Genomic DNA, 22,857 nt, shown 5'->3' on the forward strand with positions numbered 1-22,857 from the left:
GAAGGCCATACATTGCATAACAGGTCCCTACCTAGTCTCCACTTAATGGCTGTTTTCTGGACCCTTCTGGCTTAAAAAGGATTATCAATACCAACTGTTGCTCTTTCCCTCCCAGCTTGATTTACTTGTATTTTTTCTTTTGCTCATTAAAGGGACCATTCCCTGATTACTTTTTAAAGAGGTCTATTTACTGAATTAGTGTCACCTCACTCTGGGTACCCAAATAGGCCTTAGCTAAAAAAGGCCAAGGTCTCCCATTGCATCCTGGGCCATCTCCAGTCATCCTGATGAGTATCTGGTCACTGGATTCAGATGGCTCTGGAGGAGAAGTGAGGCTAGTGATGTACACAGCCCCCTTCACTCAAAACAAAGTCAAGTGCAAGTCATGTCATCATTTCTCTGATGGCATGGTCTTCTTTTAAAATGAAGGATGACAACAACAAGATAATGGAATATTGTATGGGAGCTTATTTATATTTCTGAACCCCTGAACTATTGCTCATTACATTGTTAGTACATTTGATGTTAGGTTTACATTTGGAGAATGATGTTGGACTTTGGGGAAGTCATTTAGTCTCTCAGAGCTCCAGACAACCTTGTAAAACTATTGGATTGAGAAAAGTTTTCAATCTGCAAAAAAGGAAGCAGTGTCCTCCTTAGAAGTTCCTTATATTAGTAAAATCCCAGGTAGAGATGAAAAAAATCAAAAATAGAGATGAAATTTCCATGATAACTTTATTATATATTTTAAAGGAATATCAAGTTATATATAACAGATTTGAAGTTTCCTGCTCAATTTTTTATTATACTATTTTATGGAAATTTTTTTATTCTCCAAATTAAAAACAAAATAAATAAATTTTTAAAGTATAGGAAGGAATGTGTATATATGAAGGATTTTTAATGCTTTAGTGTCACTAGTATCACAGCTAGAGAAATAGAAGCAACCTCAGAGCCCATCAAATTAACCCTCTCATTTTACAGATGAGGAGACTAAAACATATGTAGTTTAAGTAACTTGCCCAAGGCCACACAGGTAGTAAGCATCCAAGAAAGGATTTGACCCTGATTCAGTGTTCTTCATGCTGTACCACACTGCCTCCATAGGGATGAACAAAAAAAAGCTCATGACCACCATGGAAAATATTGGTTTAGAGACTAAAATGTAGAAATTGAAAATGAAAAGTAAAAGTCAGAAGGAAGTACACAATGCTGGAGAGTGCACAGGACTTGGAATTAGGAAGACATGAGTTCAAATCCCGCCTCAGACCCTTACTTGCTGTGTGATCCTGTGCAAGTTACTTAACCTCTCTCAGGTTCACATCTGAAAATGAGAATAATGTCAACATCTACCACAAAAAGTTGTGAGAATCAAATGAGATAACACACAAAATGCTTTGCAAACCTTAAAGTATCTCATAAATACCAGTTATTCTTATGGGAGATACAACTTTAAAATAACCAAGCCATTATCTTACATGGGGTATGTGACCTTTGGCAAAGTCCAACCCTTAGCCTCTCACTGCTCTAGGCAACTTTCTAAGACTATAAGTCACAGAGAATTTGCCAACCTGCACTGGTTCTGGAAGTTTTGATGTTCAGGAGTTTCCAACATCAATGAAAGTATGGGTTGATTCCCTGTCCACTGTCATCTCACATATTGATAATGTTTAAAGGATATTTGTGCTAGATTAAATTTGGATTTAAAATGAAATAACAAATGAGGTTTTTTAATCTATAAATATATATACATATATATGACATATATGTCTATATGTATATATAGACATACACACACACACACATATATAGAGAGAGAGGAGGTGGGGGAATCTTTCTTTTCTTTTTGTTAAAATTAACAGAATCCTAAAACCTGATGCAGATGTAATGCATGGTCTCCAAGAAATCATAAGTGCATTGCAAACATTACCAAAGTCATATTTATAGCACCTCTGTGAATGGTAAAAGTAACAAGGATTATTAAACCCATTTATAGAACTCAGAGGTTAAGTGATATATGTGAGGAAAATTGTAAGCAGGGATTGAGTAGTAAAAAGACATTTTGAAAAGATCTTTGATGTCTCATCTCCAATTCATTTAAAAAGTTGGTTTTTGCAGAGTGCTTTGATTTTAACCAATGCTAGCTTTGTTTAGAAAGCAGTGGTATGGGTAAAGAATGTTGTCCTCAGAGTTCCACCTTACACATATTAGACTGGAAGTATGATTACTTAATGAAGGGCTATATTTTAGAATTACTGCTACTTTCAAAGAGGACCTGTTATAAAAGCAGAGAATATCTTTTTCAGTATTGTGTTCAGCTTGGAAAATGCTGGGTGTCTGTTGGTTATTAGGCAATACTGGGCTGAGGGAATAATAGGGTTTATCTGCAGAGAGATAAAGGATATAAACAGATATTTGCACATGTGTGATTCTAATGGCTAGTCCAAGTGATTACCAGAGTTTCTTTGAAGTGCTAAAATATAAGGGACTAAGAGAAGTAGGAAATTCAGCTTCTAGAATAGGAATTTTAGCTATAAGATTATAACTGGATCATAGAGAAAGATGAGTGCATTATGGATAAGTATATTGATCATATACCTGGCTCAACTAGCATTTTATGGCAACTATTTATCTTCCCTGTCACTCTCAAGTCATAAAATATTTGCATTACTCTAGAATTCCTGACTTAGCTGTGCCAATAAGGGTGTGGATTCAACCATTTGATATTGAATTTATGACGAAATTTATAGAATATTTTCTCTAATTAGGCAAAAACTTTTTCTAAAATTTTTTTCTAAAAATATTTTTTTAAAAAAAATTTCTCTAAAAAGGCAAAAACAAAATGTGGAAGATAGCTAAAGATATAATTGTAGTTTATGGAGACTTCTAGGGTTAGAATGCAGAGGAGCTAGTTTTGTGTGACTTTAGAAAGTAATTTTAGAGACAAGATCATGGAGAGAATTCAGCGTTTTTGTCAAGTTCTCCCAACTTACCACCCTCTATAACACCTTAAAAATATGTAAAACTGATTTCTGAACAGGAAAACCAAGAAAAAAACATGGTGAGTCCTTTTTTTCCAGCCCAGAGGAACTTAGAAAGACAAAGAGGTCTACAGATACTCAGGAGTGAAACAGTATAGTATGGAAGAAGCAGCATTGACTGTGAGCTGTGGTGGCCACAGCACTAAGAGTCAGCAGTATATAAGTACTAGGATGGTAAGAAGACTAAACACCTGATCAGAAAGAGATCGTAATGGACCACTGTAATTACACCAGGGGTAGGAACAGGTACAATTTGGGGGCTCTGTTGCTTATTACCCTTTTTCATGTCACAGATATACAGCAAAGAGCAGCAGTTGCATCACAGTCTCTAGGGGACAGGGGCCCTATGTGGGTAGGGATGACTTTATTCACCCCACCCTCTGAGGTAAGCAGAGTCCAACTCTACCATTGAGTTCAATATTAAGTAATAGGTTAGAAAAATGAGCAAACTGATAAACAGACAAACTAACATCATCAACAACAAAGAGCCTGACCACAAAAATCTATTATAGTATCAGAGAAGCTTGAGACACATTCAGAAGAAGAGAGTGACTTGAAAACATTTTGAACCAAAGCCTCAAAGAAAAAGGCAAATTGGACACAAGTCCAATGTTAATACCTAGATGAAGCAAACAATGTTTTAAAAATTTGAAAATCAGAAAAGAGTGTTTAAAGAAAAACTTAGAAAATAAATGAGAGTTATTCAAAAAAATCATGAAAATGAATCAACAGCTTGGTAAAAAGAGGCACAAAAATATTGAAGAAAATAACTTCTTAAAAATATCGGATTAGGCCTAATGACTAAAGAAGCACAAAACCTTACTGAAGGAAATAACTGCTTAAAAAGTATAATTGGAGAGGATTCTGGGAGGCAGGAAGAGTGGATCAGAAAACTTTTAACTCTCCAAATTTCCTTGACAAAAAAAAAAAAAAAAAGACAAAACACTGCCTCAGAAGGAATGTAGGGGAATGGAAGTAATCAAAAGTTAGGGCAAAGCAGTTGTTTTCCTAAGGCAACTTGAGAAGACCCCAGGAAAGACCTGACCTTCGGGGCTGGAGTTTCAGCCTGAGTGAAGTGTAAACACCTCCAGGAGGACTCTTCAGAATCAACAAACAACAAGCATAGGGACAGCTGGATTTTGAGACAGCTTCAGTTTTAGAAACTGTCATCTCACAGATGGAAATGGTGGTGGTGGAGTGTCTGACAGCTGAGTAGGAAAAGATTGAAGTACCTTCCACTGTGAAGAGTTGCCAAGCACAGATGTGCTGCCCAGACAAGTCCCAGGCTGTGGCTCTGGGACAGAAGGAGTTAGCACACACCTGGTGACTGCAGCAGCAGTTGATTCTGGCTATGGGCACTTGCACAAGAACATAGTCTCTAGTTTCATTTACAGGACAGAAAGGACAGCTATAGTTTGTAGCCACCTGAGGGAGCAAAATCATTTGTGTGACAATGTGGCTAGAGGCTGTAAGAGTGGAGAAGAGACCCCAAGTTTGAGCCCCAGGACAGACATCAGAAAATAACAAGAGGGACCTGAGGCTTGGAGCATGATTCTCCATACCTTGGGACTATGACTTGATTACTCTTAAAGCTGCTAAAAACAAACAACAACAAAACAATAAAAACGAGTAAGCAAAAGAAGAATAATTCAACCATAGAAAAGTACAGTGATCATACTCAGAGGAAGACGGTGGAGCAAAAAGAAGCCACCCCTTTTTCAATGAGAAGCATCAAATGGTCCCAAGCACACACACACGCACATACATTCACACAGACACTCACACCCACACACAAATTCTTAGAGAAACTAAAAAAAACTTTAAAAATCAAATAAAAGATTGAGAAAAAGATTTAAAAAATGAAAGCCATCCAAGAGAATCAAGAAAATTATTAAAAAAAATCAAACAACTTGAAATAAAGATTAAAATACTTACAGAAGAAAATAATTCCTTTAATTCCTTGAAAGCTAGGTTCCTTTAATTCCTTGAAAACTAGAATGGGTCAAAAGGAAGCCAATGACCTTCTAAGACACCAAGAAATAAAACAAAATCAAAAGAATGATAAAATAGAAGAGAATGTGAAACATATAAAAAAACCCAACTGATCTTGAAAACAATTTGAGAAGAAATAATATGAAAATAGTCAGACTACCTGAAAATTACAATAAAAAAAAGAATCTTGGCACAGCATTACAAGAAATTATTGAATAAAAATGATCTGAAATTCTAGAACAAGAAGGCAAAGCAGACATAGAAAAAAATTAATCAATAACCACCTGAAAGAGATCCCAGGAGCAAAACCTAGAAGAATATCACAGACAAGTTGGAAAGCTCCCAGGTTAAGGGATAAAATATTGGAACCAACAAGAAAAAAAATATGAAGCTGCAATAAGGATTACATAGCATCTAGCAGCTATTACATTGAAGGACCATAAGTCTTGGAATACTGTATTTCATAGAGTAAAAGAGCTGGGGTTATGACCAAGGATAGATTATCAAGCAAAATTTATCATAATCCTTAACAAAAAGAAAAAAAAAATCAACATTTAATGAACTGAAAAACTTTCACATATTTGTGACAAAAATAACAGAATTTAAGGGAAAATTTGACATATAATATCCAGGAGAAATAATGTAAACATTAAAGGTCAATTATAAGGGACACTGCTTACTTCTTATATTTGAAAATATTATCAGTACTCTAATGACTGTCATCATTATTTGGGTAGTTTGAAAAAAAAAAGACTTGGGCTGAACTGTGTAATATGAAGTGATTCTAAAAATATCCACAGAAAAGAATGTAAGGAGAGATAAAAAGGAAAAATTATCACATGCAAATTAGGCATGAAAGGAAAAAATGAAAGAGAAGAAGCTAAACAGGAGGAGGGCAGGTAAGTGATGGAAACTTACTCCCATCAGGAATGGGTTAAACAAGAAACAACAAATGTATCCTGGAAGGTAAAAAGTCTTCCTAATACAGAAAGAAATAAGAGGATACAGGGATAGGGCTGAAGGAAAGGATAAGCAAGGACTCTTAGAGCAGTGGGTAGTTTAAGGAATAGTAGGGCAAAGCAGCAAATAGAAGTAAAGCAGAGGAATGAGGTGGCATGGGAATAGAGAGAGAGGGATAATAAGGAAAAATAGGTAAGAGAAAAATACACAGGTAGTTATAGCTTGGAATGTGAACAGAATGAATTTACCCATAAAATGGAAACTGATAAGAGATTGAAAATTTGAATTCAACAGTATGTGGGTTTCAAGAAATGCTATAAAAATGAGAGATATATACAAAGATAAAATAAAGGCCAGGAACAGAATTAATTATGTAAAAAAGAAGGGACAGGAAACATGATCTGACAAAGTTAAAACTAAAATAAATTTAATCAAAAGAGAAAAATAGGAAAATTAAACTATGTGTCAGCAATAATATTTTAGACCACTTAAAAGAACTAGACAGTATAAAATACCTGAGAGTATACCTGCTAAAACAGATATAAAAGCTATATGAACATAAACATAAAATGCATTTTATACAAATAAAGTCAGAACTAAATAACTGAAGTAATATTTATTGTTCATAAGTAGGTAAATCCAACATAATTAAAATAAATGACAATTTTGGTTCCGCTTCTGGGAGTCAAGATGGCAGATTAAGAAATAAGTTCTCTCGCCCTCCCTTATTGATCTCTGAAAGCCCAGAAAAATATTGCCTTAGAAAAAACTCCGGAATAGCTGAGCCAGCAGAAAGATGGTCTGGTAGCCCCATAAGCTTAGGGGATTAATGGGAAAGGGCCCTCTTACTCTGAGGGATGGGGTAGTACAAGATGAGAGGAATCCCAGTAAGTAGTGGCAAGCCCCCCTCAGAAAACCTGGGGGAGATTCTGAGTCCCAGGGTGGTGGAGCAGACATGCACTAACACCAGAACTCCATGAGTCCATCAGCACAGGCAAGGGAACCAGTAGACAACAGCTCAGGAAACCATCATGTACACTGGTGTTCTGCAACAGTCAAGTCTCCTAGTCCTTCTGCACAACTCTAGGAAGCACAACTCCAGAAGGCACAACTCCAAGTTGGCAGACATCTTTCAGCCGCCAACATTCGAGCGCAAAGCTTAGGTGAGCAGGCATCCAGGTGCCAAACTCTCCACTTCCACTCTGAGAGCTCCTGTGTTTCTGACCACAGCTCAGTGCCAGGTATGTTTCCATTCCCTTACAGCTGCCAGCACCTGAGGTCCTAACCCACAAAGCCAGTGATCAGGTTCAGGATTCCCAGAAGGAGATGTTTAGGTCAGAGGCCCCTGAACTCCAGCAAGAGAGCTCAACTTTAGAACCCAGAAAATAGGCAAAAATCATGAACAAAAAGCAGCAATGGACACTGACCATAGATTCTGATTATGGGAACAGGAGAGATCAAGGCAAAAACTCAGAAGAGAACAACATTGTAAATATATCTACATCTGAAACCTCAGAGGGGAATATGAACTGATCTGAAGCCCAAAAAGCCTTCTTGGAAGACCTCAAGAAGGATTTTAAAAGTCAAATAAGACCGATAGCAGAAAAATTTGGAAAAGAAATGAGAGATATGCAAGAGTGAGCCAATAGCTTGGAAAAGAAAGAATAAAAATTGACTCTAGGAAACAAGTCCTTAAAAAATACAATTGGTCAAATTGGAAAAAAAAATACACTGAAGAAAATGGCTTCTTAAGAAAGTAGAATCAATAAAATGGAAAGGGAGGGACAAAAACTCATTGAAGAGAACTCCTTACAAAGTAAAATGGGCTAAATGGAAAAGGAGGCACAAAATCAAATTGAAGAAAACAACTTGTTAAAAATTAGAATTGGGCAAAAGCTAATGACTCTATGATATATTAAGAATCAATCAAATAGAAACAAAAAAATGAAAAAAAGAAGAAAACATAAAAAGCCTCATTTGATATTTTACTAGAAGATTAAATAGTCATTGAAAGAATCCATTGATCACCTCCTGAAAGAAACCCAAACTGAAAATGTGAAATAGTCAAATTCCAAAATTACTAGGTCATAGAGAAAATATTATAAGTGGCCAGAAAAAAACAATTTAAATATCATGGAACTGCAGTCAGGACTACACAGCCCCTCCTTGCAGCTTCTACATTAAAAAATCAGAGGGCATAGAATATGGTATTTCATAAGGCAAAGGAGCTTGGATTTCAACCACTGATCAGTTACTCAGTGGAACTGAGCATAATCATTCGAGGCAGGAGAAGGATATTCAGTGAAGTAGAAGACTTCCTGATGAAGAGTGCAACAGAAAATTTGTTCTTTGAATACAAGACTCAAGAGAGGCATAAAAAGGTAAATAGAAAAGAAAAAAACAACAAAATATTATTATTAATAAGGTCAAACTGTTTACATCTCCACAATGGAAGATGACACTTGTTACTCTTGAGAACTGTATTATTATTATGCCACTTAAAGGGGATATATATATATATATATATATATATATATATATATATATATATATACATATATACATATATGATAGATAGATAGATAGATAGATAGATAGATAGATAGATAGATAGATAGATAGAGGGCATGGGTCTAAGTTGACTTTGATGTGATGATAAAAGATCTAATTAAGTAGTGAAAAGTGATTGTGCTGGCAGGAGATGAAAGGAGGAGGCAGATAAGGGCAAATTACATCACATGAAAGGAAAAAACTTACAACAGAGGTAAAGAAGGGAGGGAGATGACCATTGTTTGTACCTTACTCTCATCAGATTTGGCTCAAAGAGGGAATAACCTAATCAGTTAGCTATAGAGATCTAACTTACTCTATAGGAAGTAGGAGGGGAAGGAGAAAGAAAAGGAAGGGGCCTAAAAGAAAGGAGGGCAGGCTGAGGGAAGTACTAGTTGAAAGAAAACTGTAATGAGGAGGGAAAAGGAGAAAGGAAGGAGAAAATTACAAACAGGGCAGAAAACAGGATAGAGAGAATGACATAGATAGTAATCATTATTGTGCATGTGAATGAAATGAATGCCCATAAAATAGAAATGGATAGCATAGTAGATCAAGAGCCATAATCTTACCATATGTTGTTTTCAAGAAACACATTTGAAGCAGAAGGATACACACAGAGTAAGGGCAAAAAGCAGGACAAGTATATATTATGTTTTACTTGAAGCAAAAAAATAAGTGGAGGTAGGAATCCTGATCCGATATAAAACAAAAGCAAAAATAGACCTGATTAAAAGAGAGAAGGATGGAAACTATATCCTGTTAAAATGTACCATAGACAATGAAGTAATATCATTACTAAACATATGTGAACAAAATGGTATAACATGCGCATTCTTAGAGGAGAATTTAAGGGAGTTACAGAAAGAAATACAAAGCAAAATGTTCCTGGTGAGGTACCTCAATCTCCCCTTCTCAGAACTAGATAAATCTAAAATAAATAAGAAAGAAGTTAAGAAGATGAATAAAATTTTAGAAAATTTAGATATGATTGACCTCTGGAGAAAATGAATGGGGATAGAAAGGAAAATACCATTTTCTCAGTGATACATGGCACTTACACAAAAATTGACCATGTATTAGGGCATAAAATCCTTACAAACCAGTATAGAAAAGCAGAAATAATAATTGCATCCTTTACAGATTGTGATGCTATAAAAATTTCATGTAGTAAAGCACCCTAGAAAGATAGCCTAAAAACTAATTTGAAACTAAATAATTTAATCCTAAAGAATGAGCGGGTCAAACAACAAATCATCAAAACAATCAATAACTTCATCCAAGAGAATGACAATAATGAGACAACAAACCAAAACTTATGGAATGCAATGATAGTGATTCTTAGGGGAAATTTTATATCTCTCAATGCTTACAGGAATAAAATAGAGAAAGAAGAGTTCAATGAATTGGACATGCAACTAAAAAAGCTAGAAAAAGAATAAATTAAAAATCTTCTATTAAAACCAAATTAGAAATTCTGAAAACTAAGGGATAGATTAATAAAATTGAGATTAAGAAAACAATTGTACTAATAAATAAAACTAAGAGCTGGTTTTACAAAAAAACAATAAAATAGATAAAACTTTGGTTAATTTGATTTAAAAAAGAAAAAAGAAAACCAAATCACTAGCATTAAAAATGAAAAAAAAAAGGTGAATTCACCAATAAAGAGGAAATCAAAACAATAATTAGGAGCCATTTTGCCCAACTATATGCCAACATATTTGACAATCAGTAGAATGGATGAATATTTATAAAAAATACTAATTGAATAGATTAACAGAAGGGAAATAAAAATCCTTAACCCCATTTCAGAAAAAGAAATTGAACAAGTTATCAATAAACTCCCTAAGAAAAACTCTCCAGGACTACATGGATTTATAAGCACATTCTATAAAACATTTAAAGAATTACTGATTCCCATATTATATAAACTATTTTGGAAAAAAAGTAAAGAAAGAATCCTACTACATTTTTTTATGATACAAATATGGTGTGGATACCTGAACTGGAAAGAGCCAAAACAGAGAAAGAATATTATAGACCAATATACCTGCTGAATATAGATGTAAAATTTTAAAACAAAATTTTAGCAAAGAAATTATAGAAACTTGTCTTGAGGATAATAAACTATGAAGAGGTAGAAATTATACCGGCAATGCAAGGCTGTTTCAATACCAGGAAAACTATCTGCATCATTGACCATATCAACAGCAAAACTAAGAGAAATCATATCATTATCTCAATAGATGCAACAAAAAATTGACAAAATACAACAACCATTTCTATAAAAATCATTAGAGAACATAGGAATAAATGGAGTCTTCAAAGATAGGAAGCATCTATCTAAAGCCATCAGCAAGCATTATATGCTGTGGGGATAAGCTAGAAGAATTTCTGATAAGATCAGGAGTGAAACAAGGATGTTCATTATCACCACTGTGATTCAATATTGGTGCTCCATCAGCTGCCACCACCACACCATCCATAAGTGGAACCACCAGTTGCAGCAAGTAGAGAAGTTTTGAATGCTGTGAATAAGTTCACTTACCTTGGTAGTGTACTTTCCAGGGATGTACACATTGATAAAGAAGTTGACGCATGCAATGCCAGAGCTAGCTCAGTGTTTGGGAAGCTCTGAAGGAAAGTATGGGAGGAAAGAGGTATTAGACTGATTATCAAACTAAAGATCTACAGAGGTGTTGTGCTGACCTCATGGTTGTATATCTGTGAAACCTGGACTAGAAATGGAAGCTTTAGCAACAATAGAAGGAAAAGAAATTCAATAAATTAGAATAAGCAAACAAGAAACAAAGCCTCCACTCTTTACAGATGATATGATGGTATACTTAGAGAATACTAGAGAATCAACTACAAAACTACCTGAAATAATAAACAAATAAACAAAAAACAAAATAAGTTTCTGGATATAAAACAAACCCATATTAATCCTCAGTATTTCTATATAATACTAACAAAAGCTAGCAGCAAGAGATAAATTCCACTTAAAGTTACTGTAGACATTATAAAATATTTGGAAGTCTACCTGCCAAAACAAACCCAGGAAATATATGAACACAATTACAAATTTTTAACACAAATAAAGTCAAATCTAAATAACTGGAAAGACCTCATTTGATCATGGGTAGGCTAAGCTAGCGAAATATAAATGATAATTCTGCCTAGATTAATTTACCTATTCAATGCCAATGCCAATCAGATTACCAAAAATATTTTATAGAGGTAGAAAAATAATAACAAAATTCATCTAGAAAAATGAAAAGTACAGAATATCAAGGGAATTAGCAAAAAGAAATGGAAGGAAAGGTGGCATAGCTAAACCAGATCTTAAATTGTATTATAAAGCAGCAATCACTAAAACACTTGGTCCTGACAACAGGTAATGTCTATAGCAATCTGCTATATGATACATCCAAAGACTCCAGCCTCTGGCATAAGAACTCAGTATTTTACCCAAAACCTTCTGAGAAAACTGGAAAATCATATGGCAGAAAGTAGGCATAGACCAATGTCTTATAACCTATACCAAGATACAATCAAAATGCGTACATGATTTAGATATAAAGACCAATACTATAAGCAAACTAGGAGAGAAATTAATAGTTTACCCTTCAGATCTATGGAGAAGAGAAGAATTTATGACCAAACAAAAGATAGAGAATATTATGAAATGCAAAATGGATGATTTTGATTACATTAAATTGCAAAGTTTTTGCACAAATGAAGCCAATACAACCAAGATTAGAAGGTAAGCAGAAAGGTGGGAAAAAAGTTTTATAACTAGTTTCTGTGATAAAGGTCTCATTTCCAAAATACATATAGAACTGAGCTGAACATATAAGAATGCAAGTCATTCCCCAATTGATAAATGGTCAAAGAATATGGACAAGCATTTTTCAGAGGAAGAAATTAAAGTTATCTATAGTCATAAGAAAAAAGTGTTCTGAATCACAATTGATTAGAGAAATGCAAATCAAAATGACTAAGATACCACACAAAGGGTATTTACAATTGCATAACTCTCTGGACATAGTTCCAAATATTTCTCCAGAATGGCTGGATCATTTCACAACTCCACCAACAATGCACTAGGATTTCAATTGCTGTACATATCTTCAACATTTAAAAACATTTTTCTGTTTTGTCATGTTAGCCAATCTGATAGGTGTGATGTGATAATGGACTGGAGCAGAATCTTTTGTGTTTCAGCTGAAGCATAAGAATGTCCAATGTAACAATCATAGTCTCAAATGATGTAAAAGTAAAAGTAGACTCTAATTAAAAGAGATAATCAGCGAGCTACATTTGGGTAAAAGGTATAGGCAATGAATTAAAATCAATACTGGACACATATACCAAGTGACATAGCATCCAAATTCTTTAAAAAAAGTTAAATGGATCACAAGAGAAAATAGTAAAAGTATACTAGAGTGGGAGTTCAATTTTGCTACCCACAGACCTTTATAATTCTTACTGTAAAATAAACACAAAATAAATTATGAAGATGGATGGAATTCTAGAAAACAGATATTGGTGGTGGTGTTTGTCCTCCACCTTTGAAGAGGACCAAAATGACATCACCATTGTAAAGTGAAATTTCAGTGTGTCCGACTGTGGCTGATAGATCAATACAAGCTCAGAATGCTCTGATGCAGGTTGGACAGAGATAGTCCGTATGAATATTTGGTGTGGATACCCTAAATTTGAGCCTCCTGCGTTTACTTTGTGCTGTCTCAATTCTGCTTTGCTCATAGAGCACAGCACCTTTCCTTATGAGGGCACGCTATGTTGCACATTCAAATCCAAAGTTCTCGAGAGAGACTTTGCAAATGTCCTTGTATCGTTTCTTCTGGCCACCATGTAATCGACTGCCCCATGCAAGTTCTCCATAACATAATCTTTTTGGCAAGTGTACATTTTGCATTCGAACAACTTGGCCAGCCCATCAGAGTTGCGCTCTCTGAAGCACAGTTTGAATACTTGGCAGTTCAGCTCGAGCAAGGATTTCAGTGTCTAGTAACTTATCCTGCCAGGTGATCATTAGAATCTTCTTAAGAGAGTTCAAATGGAAGTGATTCAGTTTCCTGACATGGCACTGGTAGACTGTTCATGTTTTGCAAATATATAACAATGAGGTCAGCACAAAGGCTTTGTAGACCTTCGATTTGGTAGTCTGTCTAATACCTCTTCTTTCCCAAACCTTTTTTTCAGAGTCTCCCAAACATCGAGCCAGCTCTGGCAATGTGTGCATCAACCTCATTGTCAATGTGTATATCCCTGGAAAGTACACTATCAAGGTAAGTGAACTTATCCACAGCATTCAAAACTTCTCCATTTGTTGTAACTGATGGTTTCACATATGAATGTTGTGGTGGTGACTGATGGAGCACCTGTGTTTTTTTTGGTGTTAATTAACCAAATTAATTAGCCAAAATTAAAACAGGCAGCAGAGAATTGATCTACACTTTGTTGCATTTCAGCTTTAGAGGCTGCATTGAGTGCACAATCATCTGCAAACAGAAAATCATGCACCAACACTCTCTCCACTTTGGTCTTGGCTTGTAACCTTTTCAAATTGAAGAACTTACCATCAGTATGGTAGTTGACCTTGATACCGTGTTCATCTTCATTGAAAGCATTTGTCAACATGCCTAAAAACATCATGCTAAAAGCATGGGAGCAACCACACAGCTCTGATTCACTCCACTGGTGACTGGGAAGGCATGAGAATTTGGTCCATTATCTAGAACTCGGGCAAACATGCCATCATGAAATTGATGTATAATATTGATGAACTTTTCCAGGCAACCAAATTTTGACATAATTTTCCATAAGCTCTCATGACTAAGTGTCAAAGTCCTTGGTGAGATCTACAAATGTTGTGTACAGACCTCTGTTCTGCTCCTGGTATTTCCCCTGGAGTTGTCAGGCAGCAAACACCATATCGACTGTTCCTCAGCCCTTTCTGAAGCCACACTGGCTCTCAGGTAGATGACCATTTTCCACGTGGAGGATCAGCCTTTTAAAGAGGACTCTAGCAAGAATTTTGCCTTCAATGACTGAGAGAGACTTCCCTGTGTTTGTTGCAGGACAATTTATTCTCTTTACCCTTATAGAGATGGACAATGGAGGCATCTTTGAACTCTTAGGGGATAACCTCCTCTTGCCATATAACTTGGAAAATTTCAGTCAGTTTTTGTATGAGCAATGGTTCCCCTACCTTGCAAATCTCAGCTGGAATAGAATCAGCACCAGGTGCTTTGCCACATGAAAGGAACCTAGTGGTCCTCAAAACCTCTTCTTCAGTTGGAAGTTCAGCTAAAGAGGCATTGACTTCAACCTGAGGTAAATGGTCAATGGCCTCAACATTGATTGATGATGGTCTGCTGAGAACACCATGAAAGTGTTCAGTCCATCTCTCTAGGATCATGTCCTTGTTACTAATCAATGTGGCTCCATCAGCACTGAGTAGTTGTGATGCATCATAAGTTTTTGTTCCATAAATAGCTTTCAGGGAATCATAAAATCACTTTGGATTGTTACTGTCAGCATAAAACTGAATTTCTTCTGCTTTCTTACTGAGCCAAGAATCCTGCATCTCTCTAAGCTTTGCTTGTATTTTGTTTTTGAAGGAATTAAATGCTGCTTTCTTAGAGGTGAATGAACTATCCTGCTGGTAAATCCTGTAGAGTTCATGTTTTTCATTTAGCAGCTTCTGAATTTCCCCATCATTTTCATCAAACCAGTCTCAGTGTTTGTGAGTGTTCTGACCCAGATGAGTAAATGCAGTGCTGTACACCAAATCTCTGAGAGCTGCTCACTCCTTTCCTACTCCACTGTTGCCAACTGTATGTTGGCTCAACTTTCCCTCTAAGTCAGCAGCAAACTGTTCCCTCTCAGAGAGGAGCTCTAATTTGTTGATATTAATTCTTCAGGTAGTCATTTTGCCTTGGAGGTGGTGCTTTTGATGAACGCAAATACTTAGCTTGGAAAGGATAAGTCTGTGATCAGTCCAGTACTCTGCACCACACATTGTCTTTGTCACTCTCACATCTTGTCTGTTTCTTCTCCTTACAATCACATAATCTATTAGATGCCAGTGTTTGCTGCGAGGGTGCATCCATGAAGTTTTATTGCATTTAGATAAGTAGAAGACAGTGATGAGAAGGTCATGTGATGCACAAGTCTTCAGCAGTAAATGACCATTGCTGTTGCTGTTTCCAACTCCATTCCTCCCTAGGACTCCCTGCCAAGTCTGGTAGTCTGAGCTTGCTCTAGCATTAAAATCACCCAATATTATAAGCTTGTCCTCTTTTGGCACATTAATGATAAGGGTCTCTAGGTCTTCATAAAATTTTTCTTTGACTTCATCAGGGTTTGTCATGGTGGGAGCATAGACACTGATGATGGTTGCATGACGGTTTCCTGCAAGTGTCAATTGCATTGTCATGAGCCTATCATTCACTCCTTTTGGCAGGCATACCAGCTTGCTGATTAGATTAGTTTTGATTGCAAAACCCATGCCAGCTTCATGGTACTCTCCTTCACTGCAGAAAAACTTGTATCCAGCTCCAACTTCAGTAAGCTGGACTTCATTTGCCAACCTTGCTATTTGGATGTAATAACTTCTGAGTTCTCTTGCAGCAAGAGCAGTTCTTTTTTCAACTCTATTGGATTTTGTGTTGTCTATTAGCGTGTACATATTCCATGTGCTCATGGTGAGTAGAATCATCTTTGCAAAAGGTTTTCGTACATTTTTTTTGTGTTTCAACCCCATAGTGGGATTCCTTGCCTGCCGCAGTAATCAGGCCAGGGTTGAACAAGCAGACAATGTTTAGAGCACCTTTTCTAGCCCCCTTCTTCACACCAGGAGGTGAGTAGTATGATCCTTAAACGACTGCTCAGACTCTCTGGGGGCTGCTGAGTCCCACGGCTGCTTCCAGTGAGAAATGATCTTATGGCCTGGGCCACCTGTGTGCAGCGTTGTGACTACAGCTCCCAGTGTATCCTCACCTGCTGCTTCATCACTTCCCTGTCACCACAGGACTTTGAGGCATAATAGTGAAGTGGTATGGGTGATGTCCTTTGATTTGTGCGTAAATTGGATTTAAGTGAGGCAGAGTTGCACAAAGTCATCAGCCTCACTCTCTCCTCCAGAGTCATCATAGTCCAGTGAAAAGACAAAGTCAAGATGGCTGGTGATGGCTCAGGCTGCAGTGGATGACCTTGGCATCTTCGGTGTCTAACCAAGCTCTAAGTTCACCACATCAGCTGCTTCATTTGCCTTGATGGTTATTGGAACAAATTGATCTCATTTGCCCAATCCACCAGATGAAGTCTTCATGTTTGGGGTAGACACCCCTCTAACTCACCAATGTGTTTGAGAACTTTTGGTTACCCTCAACCTGGTATGCTCTGTCTGCTGAAATGGTTTACTGGGGTATGGCCACTGTGAATGCTGCAGCTTCTTGGAGCCACAGGTGAGATTTAGGCAGAACAGGTGGACACCAAAGGTGGAAAGAGCCCTGAAAAAGGTTTAGTAGCCATCACACCAAAGGTACTGTTCCTCTCTGAACACATCATAAGAAAACACATATGACAGGCCACTGGAGAATATTGAATGAGAAAGGAAAGAAATAAATTTATTTTTCAAATTCTATGTCACCTTCAAAAAACTGGCCATTTAGTAGGGCATAAAAATCTCACAAGCTAACACAATACCCATATTAAATGCACTTTTGGGGGGGGAGCATAAAAATGACTTTGAATAGAATACTTTTGAAGCATGGATTAAAAATAATTTGGAAATGAGATAATCTAACACTAAAGACTGAATGGATTAATGAACATAATACAGAAATGATAATTTTAATTAAAGATAATAACAATATGATAATGTAAAATATGTGTGAGATACAGAAAAAACAGTACCTAAGAGAAAGTTATATCTATAAATAGTTATATCAGCAAAAGAGAACAAGAGAAGATCAATAAATTGTGCATGCAACTAAAAATATGGAGAAAAAGAACAAATTAAAAATATCCAACAAAATGCCACAATAGAAAACCCTGAAAATCAAAAGAGAGCTCAACGTCAATGCAAGTTTCAAAAAAATGAACAAATAAAACTGGTTTTGGTATGCCCAATGATTAGCACAGTCCCTGCCACATAGTAGTCACTGAATAAATGCTTGTTAACTTGATTTGGCTTGACCTGACTTTAAAATATTAGTGTAGACCCGCTGGCCTGTAATGTGTTCTATTTTCAAATGAAATTATCAGTGATTGATTCCCTAATCTAATGATCTTTTCCCACTCCTTATTCTTTTTAATATCTCTGTAAAATTTAACAGGGTCAATCACCTACATGTGCAAATCTCTTTAGGTTTTCCTGACACTGCTTTTCCTTGGTTCTCCTTCCACTTGTTGGACTACTCTTTTGAAATCCCTTTTGCTAGTTCTTAATTAACACCACACACATGAACTGTGGGTATCTCCCAGATATTTGTCCTAGGACCACTTTTCTATTCCTTCTAGACATTTCACTGTGCAAGCTAATCTGCTCCCATGGGTTTAATCATAATCTCTATATAAATGGGTCTCAGATCAATATATCCAGCCCTAATCGTTTTCCTGAGGTGACCTTAGAGAGTCAGGTTGAACTCGGTATAAATTATGTATCAGATACAAACTGTGTAATCCTAGGCAAAGCATAAACTTTCTAAGAATACTTTTCTTAATATGTAAATGGGAATAATAATATCTGTAGCAATTACTTTACAAGGATTCTTTTTCAGCATTCTTTGCTTTTCTCAAGTCTCTTCCCACATATCCATTCTATATTCACCTACTAAAATGATTGTTTTCTAAAGCACAAGTCGGGTCTTGTCTCCCTCAACTCAGTAAACTCAGATAGCTTCCAATTACCTCCAACATCAAATAAAAAATGCTCTGTTTGACAGTCTTCCACAACCTAGAGCAAATCAACTTTGCCAATCTTTTTTACTCCCAACAGGTACTCTTTGAACCAGTGACGTTGGCCTCCTATCTATTCCATGAACAAGAAACTCCATCATATTTTCTCTGGCTGTCCCCATACCTGAAATGCTTTCTCTCCCCCTCTGCAATGATTGACTTCTGTGGTTCCTTTTAAATCCCAACTAAAGTCCTATATTTTATTGGAAGGCTTCCTCAACTCTTGTTAATTTTATTGCATTACTTCCATTAATATTTCCCATTTTGGAAAAAGAAATGAGAGTGATGCAAGAGCATTATGAAGCAAGAATCAACATCTTGGAAAATTGCTTAAAAAGTAGAATTAAATGAATGGAAAAGGAGAGACAAAATCCATCAAAGAAAACAACTCCTTAAAGAGTACAATTCACCAAATGAAAAAGAAAATACAAAAGTTTATTGAGGGAAACACCTTTAAAGTTAGAAATGGGCAAGTGGAAGCAAATGACTCTATGTGATATCAAAAATCAACAAAAATGAATTCAAAAGAATGAAAAAAATGGAAGAAAATGTAAAATACCTCATGGGAAAAACAACCACCATGGAAAATAGATCCAGGAGAAACAATATCAGAATCACTAGACTATCTGAAAGTCATAATCAAAAGGAGGACCTGGATAGCATATTTCAAGAAATTATCCATGGAAACTGCCCTGATTTCATGGAAACAGAGGGCAAACTAGGCATTGAAGGAATACACTGATCACCTCAGGAAAGAGATCCCAAAATAAAAACTGCAATTAACATTACAGCCAAATTTCAGAACTTCAGCTCCTCTACAAAATGGAGATTCTAGGAGAAACCCATTAGTGGGTGAACAGAGGAGAGCCTTGAAGAGAGCTGTCCTGTGGAGTGTATACTAAGGGTTTGAAGAAATAAAATTTTTATCTCTTCTCTCATAGTTTTTGAGTGAGAAAGTAGAATCTTTGTGGGCCTCTGATTCATGGAAGATTCAAGTCCCATTTTTCTCACACCTTGCTGCCATGTGGCCATGAATGCTAGGAACTACTCTTGTTCTATATCTGTTGTGTTCTTTCTTTCCTGATCTTAAATGAATCAGTATCACAGTGGTCCAAACTATACTCCTGTGAGCTTTAAAATATTAGAAAAGCTTCTGAAATTGGAGACTATAGGAGAGTTTGTACAGTATCTGAGCCTAGTAATAAGCCAAGCCTGAAGAGCAGCCTGCTTGACATGGTGCAGAAATAGATTGATCAGTACACTGAGAAACTTTATCATGCAAGCAAGAGAGCTCAGCTATGCTACATTTAGAAGAAAACTTGGTACTGAGGCTGGATGCAGGGGGTGCTTTAATAGCCACCAAACTAACTTTGAGCCCACCTCAGAGACTGAGATAACAGAGAAGAGTGGGGTCCTGGTTTGAGAAGCTTTTGTACTTTGATTTTTGTTATATCTTCCCAGTAAATGTTGATTGATATTTAAAAGAGTTCAGTTGGTTAAGATGCTTTTGGGACAGTAATTACTGACAATTAATTCTGTTGATAATATTTGATGGGACCTGTGAGTGTTCATACCTAGAACCTTGAGGTGAAATATAGCTGTCCTTTCCTTAGGGACCTTTTCTTCTAGTCTGAGAAGAGTTGGATGAGTAAGTGCAGAAGCCCATGTGCTATAAATGCATGCTAACAACATTTTCAATTTAGTTAAACTATAAAGATTTAAAAAAAAAAAACATTATCCCCAAAGGAATTTACATTCTACTGGAGCTTAAATTTCAGCTATGCCTTTTTGGATTAAAGGAGATTATAAAATGTGAAAAATTATCCTTGGTTATTATTCCTCCCAGATGGGCTAAGAACATCACTGAGATTGTATTTCAGTCAAAGTGAGTTAAGAAATTCAGAGAAACAGTTGTGTCCATGAATCTGTCTAGGATTGCTTCTTTGCCCAGTCTACATAACAGGCAGCCAGATCTGCCAAGCTATTCTGGGCTGGGTGATTGGAAATGAGCCAATCCTGAGGAAGTTTGATGCCAGAGAGCATTTTAGATTTAGGGATCATAATATCCCAGGGTAAAAAATGTTGATGCAGCTTTGAAGAATGCACAGTGAACTAAAAACATTGAACTTATAAACATTAGAGTTTTTACTTAAAGTCTCTGAATGAATGCAAAATTGAAAGCTTGTGGTAAAGAAGAGACCATTTTGGAAACCTATTCCTAAAAATTAAAAATTGGAAAAGGGCAACATAAGGCAAGGGAGATAATCTGGGATGAAAAGATTAACCACTTTCCAGCGATTAAGAAAATTTTAAAGGCCAAAAGAACAGAAATAGAAAAAATAATAAAGGGAATAATGTAAAGTTCATTCAATTGAGGAGAGAAGTGTAAACAACTGAGAAGTTTAAAAATAAGCTCATTAGTTTATAAAAATTGATCCCTTTTTTCTCCTTGGTTTCCTGGTTATTTTAAATTTCATGACATCTTAGATTGAAGTGTACAATAGACATTTTGTGTGAATATATATTGCATGAACACACAGACACATACACACAGATACACACTGACCATTTCCAGTTTTAGTACCTGGCTTTCATGGTAAACCCATGAACTGGACTGACTTGGCTTTTTCACAGCATTCCTTTAATGACAGTTTACACAGCACTTTACCAAGCCTTTTCTTCAAGATAATTATAGGAAACAAGGAAGAAAAAGCAAAGGGAACACACATTCATATAGTACCTACCATGTTATAGGTATTGTGCTAAGTACTTTTTTAAAAGAAAAAAACCTACTATTTCATTTTTCCCTCACAACAATCCTGAGAGACAGACACTACTACTATCCTTATTATAAAATGGAGGAAACTGGGAGTGAAAAGAGATTAAATTAGCTGTCCAAGGTCATAGAGCTACTGAGTGTATGAACTATGGAGTGTATATTTGAACTCAGGTCTTCCTGCCTCTGAGCCCATAGTTCTAGTCATGGCACATCAAATATTATCACCCATTTGGTCTTTGTCCTTTGTTCTTAAAGAGGACCATGACATCAGGAAGGTGATGTCATAACTTGCAAATGACTTGGATTTAAGTGAGGGAGTGCTGTACTAAGTCAACAGCCTCTCTCTCTCCTCCCAAGACATCTGGGTCCATTGGCAAGGTAGAAATCAGGATGACTGGAGATGGCCCTCACAACAAATAATATAATTTTCATTTTGAAGAGGAGGAAACTGAAGCAGTAGACTACAAGCTCCCTGAAAGCAAAAATTAACTAGTTTTTGTATTTGTATGTACAACTCATGGTAGGTACTTAACAAATGCTTAGTGATCAATTGAGGAAAAGAGAAGTTAAGGGACTTGGGAATAGTAACATTATTGATTAGTGTCAGAAACAAGATATGAAACCCAAGTCTTTGAATTCTAATTCTAGTCCTATTTCACTATCCAAGTCTTTTTCTCAGAATCTTCTGATTTTCCAGTTTAGGGATTTTATACGAATTTCTAAGATAGTAGTAGAAATAGAACATAGCAATATTTTTTAAAAAATATATCTTTATCCTTTGTTTTTACATCATATTTGTAAATGTATCCCTCTCATGACTATCAATAACATCCTTTCTAACAACCAATACAAAATAGAAAAAAAGAAATAATTCAGCAAAGTTATTCAACACATTGAGAAAGGCAGATATAGTCCACCTACCTCTACAAAGAAGAGAGAGAGAGGTGGTCACAAATATATCTTTTTTGGGGGAGGTAACTTTGGTCACTATAATTTCTCAGTTCTCCATTTCAATTCTATTTCATCAGTTCATGTCACAACTACTTAGCCTTTCCCTAAGCAATGATCTTTGTTTTAACTTTTTAAGTTTCTTAAAATTATTTGCTACTATAGAGTGTGTACTATTAATATTTTAGTATATAAGAAGTTTTTAAAAATCCTTGATTCTCTTTTGTTTAGCTAGATTTTCTACTGATTTTTTCTTTTTGTTCTTAAAAGTTATGTGAAATTCAAAAGTGAAGTTGAAATATGTTTAAACTGATCCTCAGATATTATAAAAGATTAAAGAAAGATCAATCACAATTTCTATAAACTTTCCAAGCAAGCCAAATATTTTGTAATTAGGTAATAATTTCCTTAAGCCTATTTTCTTTTCCTTACCCAGGAAATATCTTAATTTTTTTGGGGGGGGGATCTTATTAAACTAATACTTAGGGAACCAGAGATATAAAACAACTTCTCAAAAGGAAAATAGAAAAATTATTTTACATATTTTCCATAATCAGTTATTTCCTAACATATTTAAAATTATAAATCTGT

At 35.8% G+C, this 22,857-nt stretch overlaps 1 protein-coding gene and 1 pseudogene across 6 annotated transcripts in view; one reads left to right on the top strand and one right to left on the bottom strand.

Annotated features, from left to right (window-relative positions):
- Positions 1-22,857, bottom strand: part of KHDRBS2 (KH RNA binding domain containing, signal transduction associated 2) — a 926,489-nt gene that overhangs the window by 326,843 nt on the left and 576,789 nt on the right. The gene's annotated exons all lie outside the window — the stretch shown is intronic.
- Positions 5,886-22,857, top strand: part of LOC140530401 (charged multivesicular body protein 6 pseudogene) — a 36,380-nt pseudogene continuing 19,408 nt past the window's right edge.

The sequence above is a fragment of the Notamacropus eugenii genome, chromosome 2, assembly GCF_028372415.1.
Source record: "Notamacropus eugenii isolate mMacEug1 chromosome 2, mMacEug1.pri_v2, whole genome shotgun sequence".
Taxonomy (NCBI): Eukaryota; Metazoa; Chordata; class Mammalia; order Diprotodontia; family Macropodidae; genus Notamacropus; species Notamacropus eugenii.